Here is a 27391-nt window from a genome sequence, read left to right on the forward strand (position 1 = left end):
TCTTAGTATAATATGTAACGTAGGTACCCTAATGAAGCAACTTATTAATGTGTCATTTTGTAAGGTATCGTTCGATTAAACATATGCCTATAGGAATATGGATAGGATATTGTTCTACTTGTAATTATGTTTCTTATGATATTGTATAAATACTGCTCAGTTCAATGTTGCCTTTCATCCTTTCGAAGTCGATAGAATGCATTAAAATAAATTACTGTTGTCGATATAGTCGCCGAACACCCTCCTACGGGCCCTGCACCAAAATTTGGAACAGTTATCATACCAGCGATTTTCTCACTTATAGTGAGAAATCACAAAGATTCAGAAATCACAGAAATTACAGAAATCACAAAGATTCAGGCAAAAGAATGAAGCGATATCCTACTGTACGAGTGACAAACAAATCGGTTGTTCCTCTAGAGAAGTCCACTTTTCCCACAGGCGGACATTTACTGATATATATACACTCGTACACAGACGTAGAGAAAAAACATTGCGCAGAGGTAAAAGAAGTTGAATAGAATATAACTAAAAATATAGGAGTAACAAAACAACAAAATTTTCTTCATCAGCTCTTCACCAGAGATCAACCTGATTTCGACACCTTACTGACATAATAATTTCTTTCAGGTATGTCGGAGGAGTATAACCTACTAAGAGGTGGAAAGAAATTAAGAAAAACATCTAAAGAACTAGTAGAAATAGTTAGCGATTCAGAAAGAAAAGAGGAGATAATTTCAAGTAAAAAGAAAATAATTAAAAAATATTAATTAATATGCTTACAAGAATATCCGATATTAGTAGCGAAGGTTACGACAGCGATGAACACATTTCGGACTTACTTCATCGGCGCAACATACACGGCCCGATCTCGCTTGAATAAGTAGACTAAGTTTTACAGTTAGAAAAATGGTCATAAAAAACTTGAACTTGTATGAACTTGGATAATTCTAAATCTTATTTAACTAATAGAAATGAATCGAATAAATCATCATCTACATTAAGATAGCACAAGGTTTATTTTGCTGAAACACGCAAAAATATATATTGAAAAAGTCAATTACTAATTCCATCAAGTTGCCACATTTTCTTGTGAACCTCAGACGGATGCTCTTTTGTCAAATATACTGGAAATATCACATCAGTAAGCGTTTCTATAGATGTGTGTATATAATGCTTATAGCATTTTATAGATTTAGCTATGGAAGTCGTAAACGAATTATACACAACCTATGCATAACTCAGTCCATCCCTCACTTCTCAATGTACTTTCTTCTAACTGAACAATATATAATTATCATTTATTGATACATGCCAATCATAATGCGATGTCAATGTATTTGCTGTAAGTGTGGTATCAGGTCTAATGGTCGTGTGTTGACGTGAAATAACGGTACATACTTTCTTTCCTTATCTCCATAAACTTACGTTTTATGTACACACACATACACACACACACAAACCTACATACTGCACAGTTACACATACCCATATATACCATACACACGTACAAACATATTAGCGCATACCCACACATACAGGCGTGCGAGCACACGCACACCTGCACGCATACAGGCCCACACCGACACCTACTCACTTTTATGCCTGCAGTACACTCTTAAGTATGAGAGTGTGTATGTGCATATACTTATCTCTCTCTCTCTCTCTCTCTCTCTCTCTCTCTCTCTCTCTCTCTCTCGCTCTCACTCTCTCTCTCTCTCTCAGTATGAATATGTGTAACTACAGTGGGGGGAAATAAATATTCGTACATGTCAAAATTCTTTCTTTATTTAATTTCTAATGAACATAAATGGGATATACCAATACTATATTTGCATACACATACATAAACTAAGAATATGCAAAAGAAACTAATAAATTATAGTAACTAATGAATTTATATACAAATATAAATATTTAGGGGTAAAATAAGTATTCGTACGGAACAGGAATAACTGATAATTCTGATTTAATACTTCGTAGCATAACCATTATTCAGTTCCACTTCAACCAATCTCTTCTTGTAGTTCTTAATAAATGACTCGCATGTTTCTTTAAGAATTTTTTCCAATTCTCTTGACAAATTTTCTTCAAATCTGCAATGCAAATTGGGGCGCTTGAATGAATTTTAATTTTCAAATAACGCCACAAATTTTCAATGGGGTTCAAGTCAGCTGACTGGCTTGGCCATTCTAATAATTTTATATTGTGATTGACAATCCATTTTTGGTAGACTTCACCGTGTGCTTAGGGTCGTTATCCTGTTGTAAAACCCATCCTTCACAAAGCTGGAGCTTTTCTACAGATTCCCATAAATTATTGTTCAAAATATTTTAGTACATCTCTGCATTCATTCTACCATCTATCACATGTAAATTCCCAGTGCCATTTGCAAAGAAAACCCCCTACACAATGATGTTGCCACCTCCAAACTTTACAGTAGGAATTGTGTTTTTCGGCGAATAGGTGGTACCATCTTTCGTCCAAACATGGCTACGCGAATTTCGTCCAAACAATTCAATTTTCGACTCATCTGTCCAAAGAACATTTTCCCAGAATGTATCAGATTTATCTTTATGTCCATAAACAAATTTTAAACGGGCATCTCTATGCCTTCTAGTCAACAGTGAAGTTTTTCTAGGAGAGCATGACTTCAGTTCATTCCTATGAAGTTCATTGCTGATTGTTCGTTGTGTAACACTAGTCCCTGAAGCTAAAAAATCTTCTTGCAACTCCTTTCTGGTGATCATTGCGTTTTTTTCGATACTTCACTTCATTTTCCTTAAAGATCTAGGGGAAATCTTGCGTGGAACACCGGATCTTATTCTGTTTTCAACACTTCCCGATTTTTTATATCTTTGAATAAATGAAGATATGGTAGACAATGGAATACAAAGGGTCTCTGATATTTTCCTGTAACCTGCTTTCCACTGTTCAATAATTAAGTTTTTCACTGCATTTGTGAGTTCTTTACTTTTCGCCATTATTACGACACTACTTTAGGTTGTTTCAGTGCTGAATGAAGAAGCTAGCGTTTTGACACTTAAAAATGACCACTAAGATTATTGGAACAAACAGCATTTCGTTGGCATAGAAGCTCATAAATTTATTCTGTACGAATACTTTTTTCACCCCTAAATATTTATAATTGTATATAAATTCATTAGTTATTATAATTTATTAGTTTCTTTTACATATTCTTAGTTTATGCATGTGTATGCAAATACAGTATCAGTATATCCCATTTATGTTCATTAGAAATCAAATAAATAAAGACTTTTGACATGTACGAATATTTATTTCCCCCACTGTTTATGTATGTGTGTATGTGAGTGTGTGTATGCGTGAGTATGTGTGTATATTTAAATATATTTTTTTATATGTACATGCATTGATATATGTATATGCATATGCTTTTAAACATGCACTCACAAATCCGATAAATATATGTGAATATATATATACATATATATATATATATATATATATATATATATATATATATATATATATATATATATATATATATATATATATATATATATATATAATTCAATAATAGGATAAAGTCTTTATAATAATTTTTCAAGTGGTTAGCGTGAAAAAACCTCATAAGGGAAAAAAACAATCATTTATCCCTATAAATATATTTAATTTATATAAGGGCATTACTATAATATAATAACTATAGTAATGCCCTTATATAAATTATATATATATATATATATATATATATATATATATATATACATACATACATACATACATACATACATACATACATACATACATACATACATACATGTTCTTACTCATATACACATATTTTCGTGTATTAACTGATCTATGTAAACTCATAAGCACGTGTCAAATATACGTGTTAAAGATAACTTTGTTGTCTTCGCAGTTTTTCTCCTTTTAAATTTCTATTTCATTTAAGCTTATTTCCAACTTAATAATTAGTGACAAAATTATCTGTGAACTTTATCTCAACTATGAAAATGTTATTTTTATGAATGTCATGCTAAGTCAAGTAAAAGAAACGATTAACGAGTATACTGATGGTAATACCTAAAATAACGACTTTCCATCACAAAACATTATTGTGGATCTTTGCATCGTAATGGTTTTATTTCACATCTGTTTTTATTTTTAAAATGAAGGAACAGCAGTGCCATATATCTAGCAAGTCTAGTTAGATATTTTAAATGAATTCTTGACATAGTTGTTTATTTTGCTTTGCGCCAAATTCCCGCTTCATTTCTCCTGTGAAAATCTCTGTAACATAATATGCAATAAATTTATTGAGAAATGCATCAACAGTTCCGTAGCGTATCTACCCGGTGAAGGGGCTCTCTGGTAGATTATCTGTAAATTAGATTATATCCTATGCTAAAGGAGAGAACTGAGATACGATACCGATCTCAGTTGTTCAAGGTTAATTCTACCCACGTCTCTTGTTATGATGTACAATCAGTTGTAAATTGAAGGATTAGGTTTCTCTCATCTGGGATCCTCGAAAATCAGAAATTCAAGATGTGCTTAATCCATTGTGCCTCTATTAATTACGTCACTCATTAAACAGTTTTCACTGTTCAGGTATGGAAATGTAATCGGTATTCGTAACATGTATGATGTCGATTAAATGGCTTATAGATTACTGTCCAGCTATATAGCAGCAAAGCACAAGATTGGGTAAGATTCCCTTTGCGAAACACTGGCAGTTGCTCAAACATAGAATTCTCTCCGCTTCCCACTATCAACATGCGAGATAAAAGCTGCTGCTTTATGGCCAACACAGCTTGGCATCAGTGTCATTGCAACATTTCTGTGAGAACGCAAAGGGCTGAAACAGATACCGCACATCTTGGAAACAAGGCCAGGTGTTTGGAAATAGAAAGTGAACATGTAGTCATCCAGCAGAAAAGGAAAAATAATTATGCTGTGTTAAAACTTCATCACCTTCATAACATGGTGAGTACGTCAACTAATTTTCGTTGGATGTGTATGCCATTTCTCTGGTTTTTTTACGGGGATATAGACAATACAGAACATGTTTCATTACGGTTAATATTCAACATAGCTATCAAATTCTTTCTAACTTTAAATTACTATCAGCATATATTTCCTATGTTGACACATTGAAGGTTTGTGTTCATTCATCGGTGTTCGTGCTCATTAGATTGTGTACATGCTCATTGGATAGTGACCATGACTTTGGCTACGCAGTGACTTCAGTGGAGAACGCATCTGTTCGGTGGTTCGGAGAAACGTGATTGCTCCCTCCTACACTGCTCCGCTGTGTGCCTTTTCAAGCGAGGAAATTATGGAAGTTGTGATATCTAATAGCCACAAACGAACGTAATGCTCCAACCATCGCAATGCATCTCTATGTCTGTTTATGGTTCCAAGAAGCTTCTCTATGGCTCCAAGAAACCCCATCTATTGGGAGCAAAATTCTGACTTGCATGTGACCTAGTTTTATGTAATACACCATCCCCAAGTTTTCACACTAAATCGGCTCCAAAGCCAAGAAATGGTAAAGACGGGCGAAGACTGAAATGTATGCAGGTGGTGCCGCATGTAGAGGATTTTTACGAGTAACATTCTCGGAACGCCATAAAACATCATGTTTGTTTTCTTTAGCCTTCTTAAATCCATTTAATTTCACAAGATGCTGAGAAAACTTGATTCCGAGTTAGAAATCTTAAACGTAAATCGTGTGACGCAAATTTATCCGCAAAAGACTAGGTAGTCTGTATTAGGATCTTTTCATCACCTAGATGGATTTTCTTACATTAACTAGGTATCCGTCACTGTTGATGATCTCACTGCATGCTCAAATACTTATTCGAATGGTTTTTTTTTATAGTTTCCGCGTACTAATAACCGTTCCCTGTTTCAGATTCATTCGGTATTTTGACAGGTCTCGGGTTTGCTCTGACGAGTTTTAAGCAACTCCCTGCACTAGATTAGCCAAGTTAATCGACAATAAACAGACCTCACTGGATTATATGGTACTAACGGCACTTACGACTGATCTGATATTAATAGTATTGCTTCAACGGTAGCAGTTTTGAATTACTAGTGCTTACATGGGTCCGGTTGCTCATGTTTGTACCTGAACCACATTCGAAGCTGCTATATTACAGTCATAATTTCAATTATATCATAGGTTTTCTTTGGTAGAGTACATATAAATAAATGTATAGGGTAGATCGACAATGGAGTATTTGCTCTCGCATCCATGTCATAGAAGATAATATAAACATATAAACTATATTGAAGCAAATACTATAAGACCTATTAGCAAAGAACCACGTTCCCAACATACTGCAACCCTGCCGAAATCTCACCATAAACCACTGCACTGTACATCATTCTATGACGTGTGCTGTCTCCTCTCTATTACTATTCGACCTAACTACAAGGAGCTCTGCTGTGAAATAGCCGGTTACATATCTTTTTCAATTACACCCACCTGAAAACTCTCTCATTATTTCTTTCTCTCTCTCAGTCTCTCACTTTTCTCATAATCACCCCACACCCCTGTGTCTAGTTCTCTAGGCACCTTCGTATTATGTGTTTCCAGTCTTTTCTTTCCAGTGCACCAAAACTCTCCCTACTATATCTTCCCTACAAATTTTCCGGCAGAGGAATACTTACAATTGTTCAACGTAAATATCAACTGCATCTGTCTTACCATCAGACTCCGTAAATCTGATAATGCACTTGCCACTTCCACTCTCCACATAACAAAACGCTTAAAGAGAAAACACCAGTCGATACTTTCAAATGTCCACATTCGATATCTGCCGAACATTGAAACGTAAATTAAAAATTAAAAAGAACATATTGTTTGTTATTGATAAAATCAACAAGATATGAACTATATCGATTTTATTGTAATTCTATGAGTGAAATTAAATAGCAGTTCGTTATGGCAGTATTTCTACAAGCGAAGTGACATGTTATCAACATTACATTATCGTCATAAAAGTTATATATTGAACTTAAATATTGCTTGTTTACTCCATTACACGACGAATTAATGTGTTTTTGAGTACACTCTATATATCAATGTCAAAATAACTTTAAAAAAAACGCAAGAAATGCAGTCTGAATACATGAAATATTTTCCAGTTGATTATTGATTTCTTTTAGTTCTTAAGAATTGAAACATTTTAAAGTACGATACCCTGGTCATATATTAAGTATGTAAGTCCGTAGTGGTTTTATGTAAAATTCAATTCGTAACCATACTCATAACATGGTTATAAATTATTGATTTACAATTTAAGAACACACCCTCAATTTATGGACAAATTTTGCACTCTCTTAAGTCGAAAGCACCACGCGACGGAAGGATGAAGAGCAAAGTCAATTCCGACAGGATTGAATTGAAAAATTAATAGAACATATCTAAATACTATGCAGCACTTTTTCCTTTTGCTTCTCTTACGATGCTCGCATTCACCAAGCTTTTTTAAGAAAAATTAAATAACTTACTCATATTTTTGTTTACAACGACAGTAATGTGTACGTCAATCCCATACTCCGTCAGTTCTATACATGTCCCGTACCACTAGTAATCATTAGTTCATCGACCTGCATCGTACTTATTCAGGTGCTACCATTTGTATATTTTATCTGGTCACTTTAATTACAATCATATTTGTTGTATGTAAACTAAAAATTTATATTTGCAGTTTATCTGGCTGCAGAAGCATCGCAGAAGCACCTAATGAAACGAATATTTGGAAACTAAGCCAAAAAGACATTTATTTGAAACAACGAGGGAGCACGTAGATGCTCACTGTAGTTGTCATAAAAAGCAACCATATCACTCTAAAATGAGACGAGTACATCTGAAAATGTTCTTATAAATATGCATCGCTCATAAGGAAGATTGAATAATCATGCTGGAATACTTTCATACATAATTCAACTCAGGCAATCATACATGTTCTTTGTGAATCTTAGGTTACTTCAGTCAATTATATATCTACTTAGTGAATTATACATGTGTTCAATTAATTATCATAGGTTTGTTCAATCAATCATGTATAGTCTCAGTTAGTGGAGGCGCAATGGCCCAGTGTTAGGGCAGCGGACTCGCGGTCATAGGATCGCGGTTTCTATTCCCAGACTGGGTGTTGTGAGTGTTTATTGAGCGAAAACACATAAAGCTCCATAAGGCTCCGGCAGAGGAGGGTGGTGAACCCTGCTGTATTTATTCACCACAACTTTCTCTCACTCTTACTTCCTGTTTCTGTTATGCCTGTAATTCAAAGGGTCAGCCTTGTCACACTGTGTCACGCTGAATATCCCCGAGAACTACGTTAAGGGTACACGTGTATGTGGAGTGCTCAGCCACTTGCACGTTAGTTTCACGGGCAGGCTGTTCCGTTGATCGGATCAACTGGAGCCGTCGTTGTCATAAGCGACGGAGTGCCAACACACACAGTCTTACGTAGCTTTGTGTGCTCAATTGCAAGTCAACTCAGTCAACGATACGTCTGCCCAATCACAGATCTGCTTCATTGAGTTATAGTTCTGTTTAGCTAGTCAATGGTCTCTCTGCTCCATCGTCTGCTCAATCGATAACAGGACAGCACGATGGATCACACATGTGCTTGGACGTAAGTATGACTGTTCACTAGGTCACAGGTTTATTCAAACACAATTGATACGAAGATGGAAACAATAACATCAAAAATGTAAAAGAAAACACCTAGGAGTAAACAGAGAGAGAGAGAGAGAGAGAGAGAGAGAGAGAGAGAGAGAGAGAGAGAGAGAGAGAGCGAGAGAGAGAGAGAGAGATAAGGGAGAGTGTGAGAGAGTAGTGAGAGTGAGAGAGAGAGAGTAGTGAGAGTGAGAGAGAGAGAGAGAGTAGTGAGAGTGAGAGAGAGAGAGAGAGTAGTGAGAGTGAGAGAGAGAAATTGTTATATACATGCATGCTCAACTAATATGTATTCCACTAAAAAAAGCTGAATAATCATTCAATTAATGTTCAATTCTTTTTCATATAACCTTGCATAAAACAAACACGCATATATATATATGAACATGCATGCATACTTTTACGCTCATACACACACAAATATATATATATATATATATATATATATATATATATATATATATATATATATATATATATATATATATATATATATATATATATATATGTGCATTATTGGGTTGGTGCATAATTATTGCGGCTTTTTTTTTTTTAACAAATTTTATTTTAAAAAATAACATGTAACAAAAGCATCTTTAAATGATTATTCCGCAGCATATTCACCATCTACTTCAATTAATACTTCCCATTTGCTTGGCAGTCGGTTAGACCGTTATTTAAAAAGATGTTTTTGTTAAATATTGTTATTGTCTTTTTTGAATAAATTTGTTGAAAAAAAAAAAAGCCGCAATAATTATGCACCAATCCAATATATATGTGTGTGTATGTACGTGTATGTATGTGTGTGTATGCATGTGTATGTGTATGTGTGTGTGTGTGTGTGTGTGTGTGTGTGTGTGTGTGTGTGTGTGTGTGTGTGTGTGTGTGTGTGTGTGTGTGTGTGTGTGCTACAAGTGGTTTAACCATATAGTAAGTCAGACGAAATATTTCGAGAACAAATTGCAGAAACCACAAGACAAGTCATTGAAGATCTAAGTGACAGAATAATTTCATTTAAGACTGGCATATTATTTCGTCTGACAAATTCTCAGAAATAATTTGCTAAAAATATCTTTGTAATTAATTAAAAAAGACATTCTTAAAATTCATTTAAAAAGTAAACAAAATAAACTGCTGAAGGTAGAACAGAAAACTAAAAATATTAGCGTTTCAGATACATTACATGGTTTTATTTTAAGTCAGACGAAAATATCAAAGAAATAGTATTTTTTTAAAATTTGTAATCAAATTAAATTACGTGTACTTTAACAATTTCAGAAGCACATTAATTATACTTAAATATATGAAATAAATGTGCTTTACAGAATCAAGATTTTTAGTGAAGAAATTACTCGATGTGAAGTAGATGAAAATACGTTTACGCTGCATGTTTTGTCATACTTTTTGCTTCTGCTTTGGAAATTATAGTAAAGATTACTAAAATAGATACTAGTTTCTGCACATTCAACTGTATTTTAGATCAAATATGTCAGTAATCTATATAATTGTTCAGTAATCTATATAATTTAAAATGAATAAATATAACATATAAAATCCAACTTAAACATGTATGTATGTATGTATGTGTGAATGTATGTATGTATGTATGTATATATGTATGTATGTAAGTGTGTATATATATTAATGCTTCTTTTTACGAGGAGTTATAATAAAAACAATTTTACTTTCATCTGAAGGATTACTCAATACTTATTGTAAAGTACGTATTTATTTTACTGCTATAAGAAAACTGGTCAAAATGACTTCGAAGTTTCGAAGTGTTACCCTTTATTGGACTCTCCCTTGCGGTCCACACACTTCTTCTATCAGTGATGTAGTGCTTGGATCCTATTGGTGAAGAAACTTTCATCCTGCAGCTCAAAGATGTCATCAACAGCAGATATGACGTGATCAACATTGCGATAATGGTTCCCAGTAAAGTGTTTCCATGTTGAGGAAAGTGTTTCTTAGTTGTGGCCAATTAAGAAAAAAAGGGGAATTGGTCAACCAGTTCAAAGCTACACTCATGTACAACAGCCATTGCAACCAAGGGCTTGTGTGCTGGAGCATCGTCTTAATGAAACAAAACCCCTTTCGTCAGTTTTCCCGAGTTTTTGATGTTGATAGCCTTTCATATCTGCCTCAGCAAGTTGGTACAGACCTCTGCATTGATGGTGTGGCCTTTTTGAAGAAAGTCAATAAGCACAATGCCTTTTGCATCCCCCAAAATTAGGCCATCAACTTCACAGCAAATGAAACGACTATGGCCTTTTTCGGAGCAGGTGAATAGGGGAGAGGGTGTATCCGCTGCTTGAATTGTCTCTTTGTCTATGGCTCAAAGTAATGAACCTAACACTCATCCTGCCCTGGGAAACCAGCTTGATCTGCATCAAACGATATAAGATTTTACCGTGACGTGATCATCCTGCCATGTCCATTGTGTACAATATTCTTAACTCTCGCACGGGATATGCTGATCGCAGTGGCTAACTGACTTATAGTCCATCGCCTATCATCCATCACCACACGATGAACACTATCAACATTTTTCACGGTGGAGTCAGTTGGAAAACATTTAGACATTGGATCATCTTCAAGACTCTTCCCCTCTTAAATTCAACTGCCCATATTTGCACTGTTGATAAAGCTAGAGTTTCATCCTCTAATGTAACAACCATGTCAGTATAAATGTCCTTGGGGGCTAAACCATTTTCCTGCAGGTACTTGATAACACCAGGACGCCAAATTTCGTTCCTATTCAAAAGAAGTCGCTACTAGTTACTTTTGAAGTCTTCTTTGAACATTCAGATGTCAATTTAGCCGGAAAGAAACAATGTAGTTATTAAGATGAGTTGTAATTAATTTCACAGCTGCAGCACAATTCCACATGCAAGATTTCCCAGCTCTGGCATAATTCCTCCCATTCAGTCAATGAAATTTTCAGCCCACCCACGTAGCTAAAGCATCTCCAAACGAAAACCATTGGTATAAGACGCTGAATAGCAGATTAATGAAATGTATGAATTTAAACAAACCGAAATGGTGTCTAGGGAGGAGAGAAATATACTGCAATATAATAGCCTTCATTAGAAAGATAATAAGAGAGAGATAGAGAGACAGACAGACAGAGAAAGAGAGAGAGGGGGAAATGAGAGAGAGGAAGGGAGGGGAAGAGATACCGAGAGAGCGAGTTGTGGCTGGAAAATAATGCCAAGTATTTCTGTTTAGACACAACCACGACACGATGGATGCGAAATTGATTTCGGATAAAACTGAATATCGTATTTATTCATTCATATTTATTCCCATGAGTATGTGATTCATTGTATATTGTTTTTTTTCGGGGTATCGTTATACAATATCCATTTTGTGGGCGCTGTTGAACTATCGATTTTGTCTAGATCACAGCGCGACGTAAAAATGACATAAAGAAGAAAAAATATAAAATCTGTAACAATGTTTTTTCTTTTACTTTGTCTTTTCCTCGGTAGAGTGCAGAACAAACATCATCAAGTAGCAGAAATTTCATACATACATACATACATACATACATACATACATACATACATATATATATATATATCATGAACTAACCATTACTTTCTCAGATGCAACAGGATGTTTTATCAGTGAACAGATCACAGTTTACAAACGACGAAAATATTTCGACACAAATAAAATTTCAATGTTGAAGTAAAACTAATGATTTTTGTGTGCTCTTGAATGGCTTACAAACATCTTCTACGCTGCAATCTTTCTATTGTCAACAGGACAATTTATACCAAAACGATAACGCCGTCACATTTTGTATATGACTGCATCTGTCTGCGAGTGTATGTGTGTATGTGTGTATGTGTATGAGCGTGCATATGTCTCAGTGTCTATGTTTTTCCGCGTTAAGTACGTTATTAAACATACACACATCTACACATACGTATACATATATAACGGTACGTTATTAAACGCACACACACACATCAACACATACATATCCATATATGACGATTGACATGCTTGAATATATGACAGTGTGTGTCTCTATTTTACTATATGTAAGTGAGGGCTGGTCAATGTCAATAGGAAATTTTATTTTCATTTCGATTAAAACAATATAACATTTCTTAGAGATAATTTTTCTACTGTCAACAAGACATTTTGTTCCACGACAACGACATCACATTTTGTACATGACTGTGTATCTGTCTGTGAGTGTATATGTGTAAGTGTATGAATGTGTACATGTCTCATAGTATGTGTGTCTTTCTGCGTTAAGTACGCTATTAAAGATACACACATCTACAGATACATATACATATGTAACGACTGACATGTGTGAACGTATGTCTCTGTGTGGCTATCTTTGTATATGCATGTGAGTATATGTCGGGAACATTTTATACCACAACGACGACGATGTCACACTTTGTATATGAGTGTATATCTGTCTGTAAGTGTATGAGTGTATATGTGTCTTTGAGCGTGTATGTGTCTTTGAGTGTGTGTGTTTCCATGTTACGTATGTTATTAAGCACACACATCTACACTTACATATACATATGTGACGTCTGACAGGCCTGAATATATGTATGTGAGTTCTAGAGGTGAAACACTTGAAAAGAAAAATCAATGAGGTGGTAATGTCCAAGGTATATACAAAAATACACATTTACTGTTCCGTTACCAGTTGATAATTATCGCAGCAGTTGCAAGGTTGTAAGGTACTTACAGTTACATGGTTACCCTTACATTAAGAAACTTATCCTATATATGTATAATTCTTTGTCTCTCTGTTATAATTATTGTGAAATTAATCGCTAAATTAGTAATTCCATATATGTGCTTCTATTTTGGTCATTTGCTTATATTTCGTTATTTACACTGCTTACAAAAATACACACATATGATATACATACCACGCGGTCACCCATTGTGCCTTTTTTTTCAAGTAATTGATTACTACATATTCTCATGTGACTGCAGAGGCTCACTTTATGTCTCTTATTCTGCAGTCACACCAATGTCAACTCTTTGTCTTCTGCAACATTTCAACAGTTCACTTCTCCGTTGCCGCTTCCCATTGCTGCCCATTTCCGGAATGTACCCATTTACGTACAATATCTTCATTACTCCTCCATTCATTTGACTGTCAACCATACGATGGGTCGTGTTTGATGCACCGCTGACCGCCTCAAAGGCGAGTATATCTACTGACAGCTTTTCGGTGGGTTAAAAAATTACATACCCACCATTCCCAATCTTCAGTGATAGATTAAGGCATGGAATCCTCCAAACGGGCGTATTATATATAGCTTAGTCGAATTAGCCTATCATTTACTCCTCAAATATTTTGACGTCAATGCTATATTTACCAGTATCACCTGTTTCAACATAACTGTAATATATATATATATATATATATATATATATATATATATGAACTATACCATTTTAATCCCGAGCAACGCCGGGTATCTCTACCAGACCTCTATAAAAAGCTAAAGTGTACATTCCACTCATTGCACAGTCCGATTGGCTGAGGGTTGTGAATGCTTGAAGACATTCCACTTTCCAAATGCTCTCCCACGGTCTTTTTTAGCAAGGACTGCAGCTCTGTTAAAGAGACTACTTGCGGAAATACGTGTCTGGCGGACGACGACCACACCAGTTCACCATCAAGGAAGTACTGGAGATATTGTAACTTCAACGCATGTCTGTGCATCATCAACCACAGCATACATAGGAGACCATGTAGCAGGTGCTGACAGCGGATAGACCGTCTGACCATCGGGACGCGTCCCTTCCGCAAGAAGTGAAAGAGTATACGCTCCAGTGTAATCAGTAGCTAGAACAAGGCACGACGATCAAGCAATAGTAGATGACGGACGCGATATACGCGTTAGCCACCTCTGTCCGACCTTTTAGGGATAGCTTTCTCTCGGGACCATTTCTGGGTGAGAGTAGACACATTGCTTGTTACCTTATCCCAGTTTTCGTCCATCTGGAGGTCCAGCAATTTAACTGGTCTGTCCAGCGGTACGACTCGCATCTCCCGCATCCTAAGCCTCACGGGATGTTTTCAGCGCCTCTAGTTTGTGTAGTAGTGGCCCGTGTGTCAGTACGTACAAGAGAGATGAGAGGGGGCAACCTTGCTGGACCGAGTGCATGATGTTAAACGGTTCTGAGAGGTGACCGTTCTTTCTAACCACTGAACAGACGTCGCTGTGTTTCCAGCGATCCAGCCCTGCATACAGGCCCCAAACCAGGTTCTTTAGTCATTTTCTCTTTCATGTATTGCATGAGGTGGAGGTAGTCGTGGATGGATCTTTTCAGGAGGTCACATATCTGTGCCTCTTCTACCAGATCCCCGACAACAAGCGCCAACCTCGTAGTAACAATTTGGTCGAAAGTTTGAACTCTGCATTCAGCAGAATTATGGGCCTAAAGGTGTCATTAAAATCCCCTTGTTCGGGTATTTTCTCAGCAACGCCACCGCTTAATAATAATAATAATAATAATGATGATGATGATGATGATGATGATGATGATAATAATTTCATTTATTTGCCAGAAGGGCGAAAGATGAGGGAAACAATACAGAGACAGACATAAAGCGTTGGGGGTTACATATAATAATGCAATGATTAAAAAAAAGTAAGTATACACGGTATATATTGAAACAGAAGGAGGGGCATGTGCATAGCATACAAAGGTTAAAAAGAAACAAGGACGGGGAGGATCAGAGAGATGTGACCCTTCTAATTCAGGAAGGCCTCTAATGATAATCGAGGAACCTCACTGTCCGAGATTTCACTGAAACACTAGGAGCAAGTGTCCTCTCCAATTCCTTCATAATAAATCTTTTTATCATAGGCGCAATGTCTGAAATTTTAGAGGCGGGATGCAGTCGATTAGATCGACACCAGTACGCAATTGATACTTAATTTATAAGCCCTGGAATGATTGAAAGGCAAAATCTACCTCGGCGAAATTTGAACTTAGAACGTAAAGATGGACGAAATACTGCTAAGCATTTTGCCCGGCGTGCTAACGATTCTGCCAGCTAGTCGCTTTAATAATTATTATCTCAAATTTTTGCCACTAGGCCAGCTTAGGGGATGTGGCCATTTTTCGACCCCAGTGCGTAGCTGGTACTTATTTAATCAACCCCGAAAAGATGAAAGGAACAGTCGACTTCGGTGGAATTTGAACTCAGAACTCAGAGGTCGACTTTGTCTTTCCTCCTTTTGCAATCGATAAAACGACTGCAAGCTGAGCACTGGGGTCAAAATAATCCACATTTCCCCTCCCCTGATATTGCTGACCTCGTGCCAAAACTATAAATCATTATTATCATTGGAGCTGGTAGGACCAATAGGAGAGTGGACGAAATGCTTTTCGACATTTCGTCCGTCTTTATATTCCAAATTCAAACTCCGCCGATGTCGACTGTATCAAATCTTTCTACTATGATTGGAATAACTCAGACCTTCCTGCCGTGCCATATTCCTTCAGTCTCAGTCCACTAGACTTGGTATATGTCAATCTTATTCTTTTCTTCTCAGTCACGAGAAATGCCACATCTACCAAGAGAAACATTCTATCTTTGGTTCTTTGGTAGATTTTCTCATAACTTTGTCACTCAGTTATTGCTATTTCCCCCTTTGAACAATATTTCAGGCCTCGAGTCTATAGTAGAAAGGATCATTATTATTTTTGTTGTTGCCGCTTAGCATTTTGTCCGGTGTGCTAACGATTCTGCCAGCTAGCCGCCTTAATAATAATAATAATAATAATAATAATAATAATAATAATAATAATAATAATAATAATAATAATAATAATAATAATAATAATGATAATAATAATAATAATGGAAAGCGCCTGGTCCAGATGAGGTTTAGTGCTTTTGGCTTTAAAGCATCACAGTTCTGCACAGGAGAATTGCGAGACAGCTGGACGAAATACTGAGTAGTGACATCCAAGTACTGGCCTGGATGACAAAAGGAAGAACGGTACTATGCCAAAAGAACCCAAGTAAAGGGAATGCGTTTGGAAATTTCGGACCAATATCTTATTTGACACCGATGTGGAAACTGATGAGGGCCATCATATCGAACAGCATCTATAAGTACCTAGATGAGAATGACCTACAACCAATGGAACGAAAAGGGTGTAAACGTAAGATCAGAGGAACGAAGGATCAATTACTAATCGATAAGATCATCCTGATTGACTGTAAAAGGAAACACAAAATTTTGGCGATGGCATGGGTGGACTACAGGAAAGTATATGACATGGTGCCACACTTGTGGATTATTGAATGCTTTAAATTGCTTAAGGTCTCCCACAATATCCTGAAGTGAATACAAAACTCAATGGTAACGTTGTGAACTGAACTCACAGCATGGGGAGATAAGGTGGGAGAGGTAAATGTCAAAAGAGGAATCTTTCAAGGGGACAGGCTGTCGCTTCTCCTCTTTGTTGTCTGCAGCATTTTAAGAAAGATGCGTATCGTGTACATGCTAGGCAGGGTGAAAGTAAACAACCTGTGGTTTATGGATGACCCAAAGCTATTTGCTGAGCCTGAGAAATAAGTTAAGAGTTTGACGGCGACTATGCAGATGATTAGTAAAGATATTGGCATGGAATTTGGGACCGATAAATGTAGTGTAATGATTCTCAAAAGGAGGAAATTCAGTAAAAGCCATGGTATCAAGCTGGAAAGTGGCAAAACTATAAAGGAAGTCGGAGAGAAAGGATATAAGTACCTGGGTATCATGGAAAGAGATAAGATGAATGAACACAAAAGAGAGAAATGTACAAGGAGTATTTGAGGAGAATTCGACTTGTGCTAAATGGTCGCTGTAAGACTAGAGCAATTAACACGTGGGCGGTTGCTTTGGTGAGATATGGGGCAGGAATAGTATCTTGGAAGAAGAATGAATTACTAGAGATAGACCAGAGAACATGTAAATTAATGACAATGAACGAGGAAATACACTCCAAGATTGACGTGTGCAGATTGTATGTAAGAGGAAAGAAGTAGGACGGGGATTGGTGTGTTGTGAATGTTGTGTAAGAGAAGAGGAGAATATCCTGGCTTGGTATGTCAAAGTGAGTAAAGAAGAAATGATTGAATCAGTGAAAATACAGGGAACCTTAAAAGTGAACGAAGCCGTAGATTCAACACGATTTTAAAAAGACCAGAGAGAGCAGATGACGAAAATTTGGCAGGACAAGAAAATTCACAGTCAGTTCTTGAAGAATAAAGATGAGATTGATTGGAATAGAACTTGGCAATGGTTGCAGAGAGGAGACTTTAAAGGACCCACTGAGGCATTAGTGTACAGCACTCAAGAACAAGCTCTCAGAAGAAACTACTCCAAATATCATATTGATAAAAGCACCGATTCGCCACAGTGTAGGATGTGCTCTGAGAAGGGAGAAAGTATAAGCCATATTGTTTATACAAACGCGAATACAAAAGGAGACACGGCAATGTGACCAGATATGTCCACTGGCTGTGTGCGGTGAAGCAAACTTCAAGAAGCCGAACAATGGTATGAACACAAGCCAGAAGGAGTAATGGAAAAAGAACGTTACAAAATACTCTGGGATTTTAACATACAGTGCGCCCAAGTCATAGAGGCGAGACGGCCAGATATCGTGATCATCCATAAAGATGAAAAAGAAGCAAAGATGATAGATTTTGCAATACCAGGCGATTCGAGGGTGAAATGTAAGGAAATAGGAAAGAGTGAGAAATACCAGCCACTGCAGGACGAGATAGGAAAGTTATGGGACATAGGGAAAGTAATAGTGATACCAGTTGTAATTGGAACATTAAGAACAGTTTCTAAGAGCTTTGAAAAACATATTAAGAATATTGGAACTGCTGTCAGGCTCGAAGTGATCCAGAAGACAGCATTGTTGGGTACAGCTCACATTCTAAGGAGAGTATTGTTTCTTTGAGTCGCAGAAGGCACTACTTGTAACCTGTGGTGATTTCTTATTGCCTGCTTTCAAGTAAAGAACAAGCGGTAATTAAGAACTATCCGAGTGTCTTTCAGGATAATAAATGTATGTTTCGTTCAACATCCTTAAAACAATCCTTATTCAAGCACCTTTTGAGATGGTGGGCTACTCGACATGCAGAAAATACTAACTGGGCACCTCCTGCCAGGTCATGCCCTGTTTGTCTTGATATGAAATCACCATGTCGCGCACATATGATTGTGATGCATGTGCCTAATATACTCTTATCAGACGGATAGTCCTGATATATATATATATATATATAGAATAAGAATAAGCTAATCTTCCTAAAATCATAGCTTGCCATTCTTTAAAAAAACATAGTTAAAAGACAAGGAAAGTCAGAATAGTCGTCTATATAATCATCTTTGGTCATATGATTTTTTGTTCTCGAGTGACCTGGAGATATACTACACACGTAACAATTCAAGAAAAATGAAATGCAAAGACGCCATCGGCGGCAAATGATCTCGTATCGTAAAAAGGTGAAAACAATACTGCAAGAACTTTCGTCTGCAATTCTACCGTTTCTTTCACCCATCACAAACATCACTTCCCGTGTATTCTCAATCGAAATCGATTGCTAACATTTCTGAATGAGACTGCTATTTTCTATGTTGAAAGAATCTCTATTCCTCTAAGGCTAAGAGATAAAATATTCTTTACTGAATACATTCAGGTATTAACGTTTGTTTCGTGCTCAGATATACAGCTTAGAATTTTGGATAGCATTGATGTTAACGTGTGAATGTGTGTGTGTGGTTGTGTGTGTGTGTGTGTGTGTGTGTTTAGACTCTATATTAATGTATATAAAATGATACAGGAAAACGAGCAGCATAAAACGTTATTTGGCCCATATCACCAGAGAGATGTCAAGAAGACTATATCACATTAACTATAAAACTTCATTGATAAGCCCACGAAGAAGTTAAGAACGGATATAGCAAAAGATTGGAGGAATAATAATGAGCGATGGAATCATATTATATATTTTTTGTTAATATACATTGAATGTTATTAAATGAGAGGTATAAATGGAATTTAAGTGATTTTAGAATCCAAAACAAAATTGAATTAATTCTCATTTTGAATCTAATGTCTATTGTTTGTAGCTGGCATCATAAAGACAGGACAGCCAAGTAGATATGTACAGGGCTATTGAGTCGTGTTTAAATCACGTTGCTGGTGTTGTGTAGTATTCTTAGATAAAATATATTTTACAACGGGAATTGTTATCATTCTGATATTCTTTTTTTTTTGCAGCACGCAGTATCTGCCCCCCTTAAAATAGAAGACGCACCTCAAATAGATTTCAACATATAATAAAGAATGAGGTGCCCAAGTCTGGAATATCTTTGTTTAGATAGTTACTTGTTCACTGAGAACTACAACAACAGCAGCAATAATAAGGATGTCAACAAAACAACGATGGCAACAAGTTAATTCTTTATTTCAGTTCTAAACATAAATGTCATGAATAGGTGCCGGGTCCCATTATGGATGTTATGTTGTTGTTGTTGGTGGTGGTGGTGGGGAGTCGGCAAGATTGGACGTCTCAAACACCAGTTGCTGACGACAGTTCGCACTAGATAAATGAAATTTAACCTCTGATCAGAACCGGTCCCTCAGAAAAAGTAGATCAGAAGCGAACTACTGCCGTCTCTAGCAGACGAGGTGTCCTATACTGAAGAGAGGGAGAAATAGCCTGAAACCTGAATAGTTTCGTTGCTAGAAATTGGTAAGGGTTCACTCCCTTGCTAGCAATATCTCGAATGCAGCTGTGCATCGGTAACCAGCTAGAGGAGATATCCTCTTGGGGCTAAAAATCGCAGTAAAGTTCGATCGAACGGACAACCGTGTTGAAGTGGCTACGAACAATACTTATGTATCTGAATAAAATCCAGATGTGTATCTATATATATGTATGTATATGTGTGTGTGTGTATATATATATATATATCTGTAAATAATAGGTGACAATTATTCGGTAGCCATGATAAAACTCCGAGCTTCGGATGTCGGGGCGGAAACCAACGACGGTATCGGACCATCGAAAAAAATGCTATGAAAATGACCGTTAAACAAAGGGAAATTACTGTGTGATTGACCGTTATTAAGACAAAAGAGCTATTAGAATGACCGCTAAGTAAAGGGTGGGAGTAAAGGTAAGGGAGTAAAAATGTCCATAGCATTCGCGTAAGCGCACAAGTCCATACATACACATGCGTGCCCGAATACCCGCGAACATGCGCCTATATTTATATATTCATCCACCCTCACTTGAAACACAAACATGCTCACCCACACATTCGCCAAAAAATATATACATACCTGCATACACGCTCGCACACATACACATACACACACAGACGAACAAAAAAGTTCATACACACGTCTATATACGCACATGTTCAAGAAAAACGGCTAAAGGCAAAATACAGAAAAAACTGTAAAAAAGTGCAAGAAAACAATAAGAGTAAAGCACGTCTATATACACACAATGTAAGTTAAAAATATAGAGATAAAAAGCTTGTATGTGGACACAATATAGAAAGCAAGTCCTATCTGTAATCTCGGAGTGGGGGGACCAAAAACGTAACAAATATTTAGCCACATGTGGACATGATCCGAAAATTTCAGTTCTTGAATTTAGACATGCTGCTTTTCCAGATGAGCCATCTTTCTACATCACAAAGACCGCACTTTCCGCTGCCGTTGGTGTAGGGCTTACATTTGGCTAAGATCTTCCAATGGATATTGTAACTGACACCTTCATCTTTTAAGGACCGTATACGACTGGATAATTTGGGCGTTTTCTTTTTATCCCAGTGCCTGAAGCTCAACGTGTGATCATTGAACCTGGCCTTGAAATTACCCTCTGTAATGCCTACGTATTTCTTCGTAGAAACTGTGTTGTTAGTGGATATAGAGTTATTAGTCTCTAAGTTATTAGTCCTTTCCACATAGACGACATTCTGAGTACTTTGTATTTTAGGATTCACATTTCCTATTTCCAGGTTATTTGTGGAATTACCACTGGTCATCAGTTTTATTGGTTGTCAAACCATAGTTCCTATCCTGATACTTAGTTGTGTTACTTATGGTTTGTCAGCTCATGTTGACACTGTTGCTATTTATTGATCTATAATTATAATTCTGGTTATTATTATTGCTATTGTTCATACGGAATCTGTTAAATTTACTATCGTTTTGTGTTGCTATAATTTATGCTAGATTTTATTTATTTTCCGAAAGAAATTATATACCATTCAATATAGCTAGAGTTATACATGTTACTGAGGTATGTATTTCTATTTCTACCAAGGCCTTTTCAAAAGTAATCAATTTATCTGGTTCTTGTTACAGCATTGGGTTTGATTTCTATTATATTTGACATTTATCAATTATTTGTGTATTACTATTTATAGATTTTATGCATTGTTTACCTACCCTATTTGAATGGGACCTCTTAGTAGGTACATTTATATCTAAGCCACTTTGTACTTTATTTGGCACATATTCGAATAAATCTGTATCTTCTTTTTATTTCAATAAAATAAATTCCACTTGAGCACTGTTGGCGATATAATCGACTTACTCCCTCCCACGAAATTACTGAACATGTACCAAAATTTGAAACCGCTATTATCTTTATTATTATCATTATTATATAAAATACATTATTACTACCATGTGAAATTCCCAACCATACATTATTTTAAATGTGTTTAAGCCTCAGCGAACTATTAGAACTGGAATTATACTTAAGTGTATTTAATCGACAGGAGTGTCTTCTAAGTAGCTAACCTATACTAAAGCTGTAAACAATTGCCGTTATATTCCGTCATCATCAGCTAGTATCTAATAAATCATTGACGCCATTATAATAACAAAAATGTTATGGATTTAACCCTTCATCTTGTTCTCAAAATGTGTAATTTTCCGTCAAAGTTAGAAACTAAGATGACTATTAAATTTAAGTTGTTACCATTAACTAGGAATTATGATTGATTTGTGACAGATTGGTTACCCCAGCGTCTATAAATCCCTTCAATACATTCATCGAACTGTAGTTAGGCTCCATTCAATTGCAATTTGCTTCAAGAATATTTGGAATGCATTAGAAGTGGGAGGTATCAACCGTCATAATTCACGAGATCCGTTCAATATTCATTGAAAGTGAATGGCGTACATCTATCTATCTATCTATCTATCTATCTATCTATCTATCTATCTATCTATCTATCTATCGATTTATCTATCTATCTATCTATCTATCTATCTATCTATCTATCTATCGATTTATCTATCTATCTATAGGCCAATTAAAAACAGATGGTGGATATTTTGCCTCGTCTCTTTAGTGTTGTGCACAGTTCTAAATAATGATTTTTCAGTTCATCTATGTATAAATGGTTTTAAAGTTTTGCACGAGTCTACTAGTTTCGTAGAAGAGGTAAGTGGATTACGTCTATTAATGGATTCAGCTAGTATTTATTGTATTGACCTTGAAAGGATGAAAGGTGAAGTGGACCTCGGTGCAATTTAAACTCAGAACGTAATGATGGACGGAATTTCAGCTAAGTGTTTGCCCGGTGTGCTAAAGATTCTCCCATCTTGCCATATTCATTTATGCATAAATAGGTTGCCGATGTCTAGCTTGAGGTTATTCCTGATTCTGCATACATATTTTTGGAGGGTCTCCATATGTGATAAATGATGATTATGTCAATGATCATTATAGGACTACATTATAACACGTGTCTGATGGTTACAAAGTACGTTGTGTTTTGGTGCAACTCGTTTTTATTTCTAGGATATCGCATAGATACTCCATTATTAGTTAAAGTATAAACGCTTTGCTGTCTTTGATTAGCCATAAATCAGCCTTAACTAAGATGAAAAGCAAACTAATCGTGATCATTCCAGCTTTCAGGAAACTAATAAAGTTCATTTTGTGAAAGTGATAAAATGTAATTTAAGGTAGAACTAATAACAATGTGTAGCAGGTTGAGTCACCGCTTAAATATTCCTTCCTTGTTTGACCGGTTTAAATAACAAAACAACAGAAGCCAACGGAAATATTTTAACTCATTACCGCAGCAGTTAATTCTTTACCAGAGAAACTACTAAAAGGTTTTATATTTAAAATTTACTTAATAGCCTTTAAGTATTGTTAGTTTGATTTCATAAAACACCTGTTTGTGGAACGGCTTGTAATTACCTTTACTCATAACAAAAACAGATTGATAATTACTTTTACACATAATAGAACATTTAAAGACTATTCAGGAGAATTAAGACCAATTTCTCGAATTTATTTTTACGTAGCGTATCCATTTTCGAATCATAGAATCATTGAAACAAAAGATTACGTATGCATATGTGGTTCCTGATGTTACTGCATTTTGAAGGACATTTGCCAAGAAACAGCTAGCTTTAGTGAGAAAAAATAGTGTATCGTAGTCTCCCTTGAAAGGGAATCTAATTTTTATCTTCTGACAGTGCTTCGTAAAAACTATTTAACAAAATATAACAGTAAATTGGAAACGCTGTTACTCTGTTATTTTTTATAACTGACCTCGTAAGCGCGCATGGCCTTGATGCTAGATCCAATTCCTGGAGCGTGTAGTATGTTGTGTTCTTGAGCAAAATACTTCATTTTACTTTCCTCCTCGATCACTTTGACGTCTGTTATGTTGTACAATGTGGACCTGTACAAGTGAAGTTTATTTGATGAAGGGAGCGAGCTAATGAACAGCACATACACTTGTGGAGTTTTTTCCGCAAGAAATTGCAGAAACATTTTTCTCAGACTATGATGGGCTACCTGGCTTAACAAATATACGGGCAATGATGGTCAACCATTTTATGTTATTTTCAAGAAATTTGTACATGGTATGAGAGTGCTGTTTTTTTTTATTGTGTTAAGTTATCCGAACAATATTTGGTTGCTATGTTTAGCAGAATGGTCGATCATGTAAAATGTCTCTCATTGACTTTTAAAGCCAAAGAGATTACATAACTAAGGTGCTGCATAAAATTTGATACAAGGCACCACTATATAGGATGCAATAAAAAAGCACTTCAACAGCAATACTGGTATTATGCATTCAATTTGATATTACAAAAACCAATATATTCTTGGTACCTTTACCGAAGTTAGATCTGATTCCAAGTTTCGTGTCCAAAACAGAAGATGTAAGTTAGAAATTAAAACTGTATATCAATTTGTTAGAATGTACAAGGTTCATTAATTTCAGTGGTGGTAGAGAAGTCATACTGAAAAAACAAAACAAATGTGAGAATTAAAACAGTAAAAAAAGGGAATTTGGTTTACGGTTTCTCAGATCTTCTTTAAATAGTCGCTTTCGCTTGTAATGGTATGTTTAGGGATCTGATGTATTTATAAACTTTTTCTGCGAGCGGATCTGATTTTTGTAGCGTTGAAAAATTGATGAATTTTTTCTTCCGTGGTCAAGCTTGTCGTTCTGCTTGGTTGGTTTCCTTGTGGATACGGTTATAGGTCGTTCCGGTAGGTTGGTTCTCTTTAAGGGTCATTTCATTATATACGCTGATGGTCGGTTTTGATTGGTCTGGACCTATGTGAGTCAGCAACTGGTGTTTGTGGAATTTCATTGGATTGGAGGTGCGTGACGTCGGCATCTTGTGTTTGTGTGGTGATTTTGTGTCGCGGTTTCGAAACCTGGGTGGAAGATTGTTACTAAAATTTTGTTGTTTGTTTTTGTGTTGAAATTGAGTCATTTTTTCTTCTTTTTACTGCTTTTTCATCTTTCTAAAGGATATTCAGTTATGGTTTATATTTTTTAATCCGTATGTGTTCCTTATTTAAACGGAATTGGGTTGAAGTGTTTCCAGTGCATTGATAGAGAAGGAAGATTTGGTATTTAGGGTTTTTGTCTACAGAGCATTGGTCTAGGTGCTGGCTAACAGGAATTTTCCTAGTGGCGGGATCCCGGATTTGTTGTCTGTGTACCGTAAGTCTATCCCTCAAAGTTCAGCTTGTCTGACCAATGTAGTCTCCACCACAACCTCCACATTTAAGAACATAGATTAAGTTCTTCAAAGCACATGTGAAGTCATAGTTTATGGTAAAAATTTGGCCTGACTTAAATTTGTATGTTGAGCCCCCTAAGAGAAAGGTGCAAGTTCCGCAGTTAGGGCGGTTGCACTTTTTGACTTGTGGCGGTTGTATTTTTGTTGGGTAGTTTCGCGCTGGTTATTAATTTTTGTAGAGATTGTGGCTGTCTTTTACTTTTAATAATCCTATGTGTTTCTAGTGCCTTTTTCATTCGTGGGTCCTTCATAGGGAGAGGTATGTTTTAGTGGATGATGTTGTATGCTTCCTTGTTTCTTGGATTGTGTGTTGATATGTAAGATAGAGTTTTAAGTGTGTCATGGTGTTTCTTGTTTTCCGTAACTCTTGGATGTCTATCATTTTTGCCCGTTCGATTCCATTTTCGATTAGACTGACCGGGTATTTTCTATCTAGTAATGAGGTTTTAAGTTCTTAGAGTCGCTTCTCTCGGGTTTCGGGATTTGATGCAATCGTGCAAATTCTTCTCGCTAAGTTGAACGGTATATTTTGTTTAGTATGTTTTGGGTGGCAAGAGAAGAATAAAAGATATTGTTTTGAGTCTGTTGGTTTGAGAAGATGTCGGTTGCAATTTCAGTATCTATCTTTATTATTCAGATGTCCAGGAAGGGTAGTTGTTGGTGGTTGTATTCCATAGTGAATTGGATACTGTGGCTAATGCTGTTGATTAAGTTTTAAAATTTTGTGAGTTGTTCAATGTTATATGGCTAAAGGATGAAACAGTCATCCGGGTAGCGTTTCCAGTTGGTAAGTAAGTACTTTTGGAAGTTGTTACCAAATTTCAATCTAGCGTGTTCGTATATTTGGACTTCCAAGTATGCCATGACAACGTTGGCAAAAGTAGGCGCTCCCCTTGTTCCCATCGCCGTGCCCGACTTTTCTCTATAAGTGTTATCGTTGAAATTGAAGAAGTTGTTCTGTAGAATGCACCATGTTCAACGATGAATTCTTTTCCGAATCTGTCAGGAATGTCATTTGGAATTTTCCAGCCAGTATTGTTTGGCTATTATTCCGTATTCGTGAGGAATCGAGGTGTAGAGGTTTATTACATCAAATGAAATCAAGAGAGAGTCTTTTCTGGTTTTGTTCGGGAGATGGTTTAAAAAGTCCAGATCATCCTGTATAAAGCTCGGTATATGTTGGAGAATAGGTTTGAGGATGGCGTCAATAAAATTACTGAGTCTGTGTGTCTCACAAGAGGGACCGGCCACAATTGGTCTCATTTTGAGATCTCTTGGGAATATTTATGACTATAGAGGTTGACTTGTTACAGGCTTCGTTTATGGCCTCACTTTTGTGGATTTTGGGAAGTCCATAGAAGTTAGTGGTTTTGCAGTCAAATCTAGTCAAGCATTCTGTCTCCTTTTGTGTTAAACCTTGTTGGAATTGTTGGATAAGGGTAGACAGTTTGGTCATTATCTAGGATTGACTGTAGTTGTTGATTTTTTCATAGTAGGTATTGTCTTGAAGGAGAGTTAGGGTAGTTTTTATGTATTTTTCGGAATCCATGATAACTTCTTTTATGTCAGCTTCTTTTATAATTATGTTGTCATCTT

This window comes from Octopus bimaculoides, chromosome 9 (assembly GCF_046866305.1).
Source record: "Octopus bimaculoides isolate indiv1 chromosome 9, ASM4686630v1, whole genome shotgun sequence".
Lineage (NCBI taxonomy): Eukaryota > Metazoa > Mollusca > Cephalopoda > Octopoda > Octopodidae > Octopus > Octopus bimaculoides.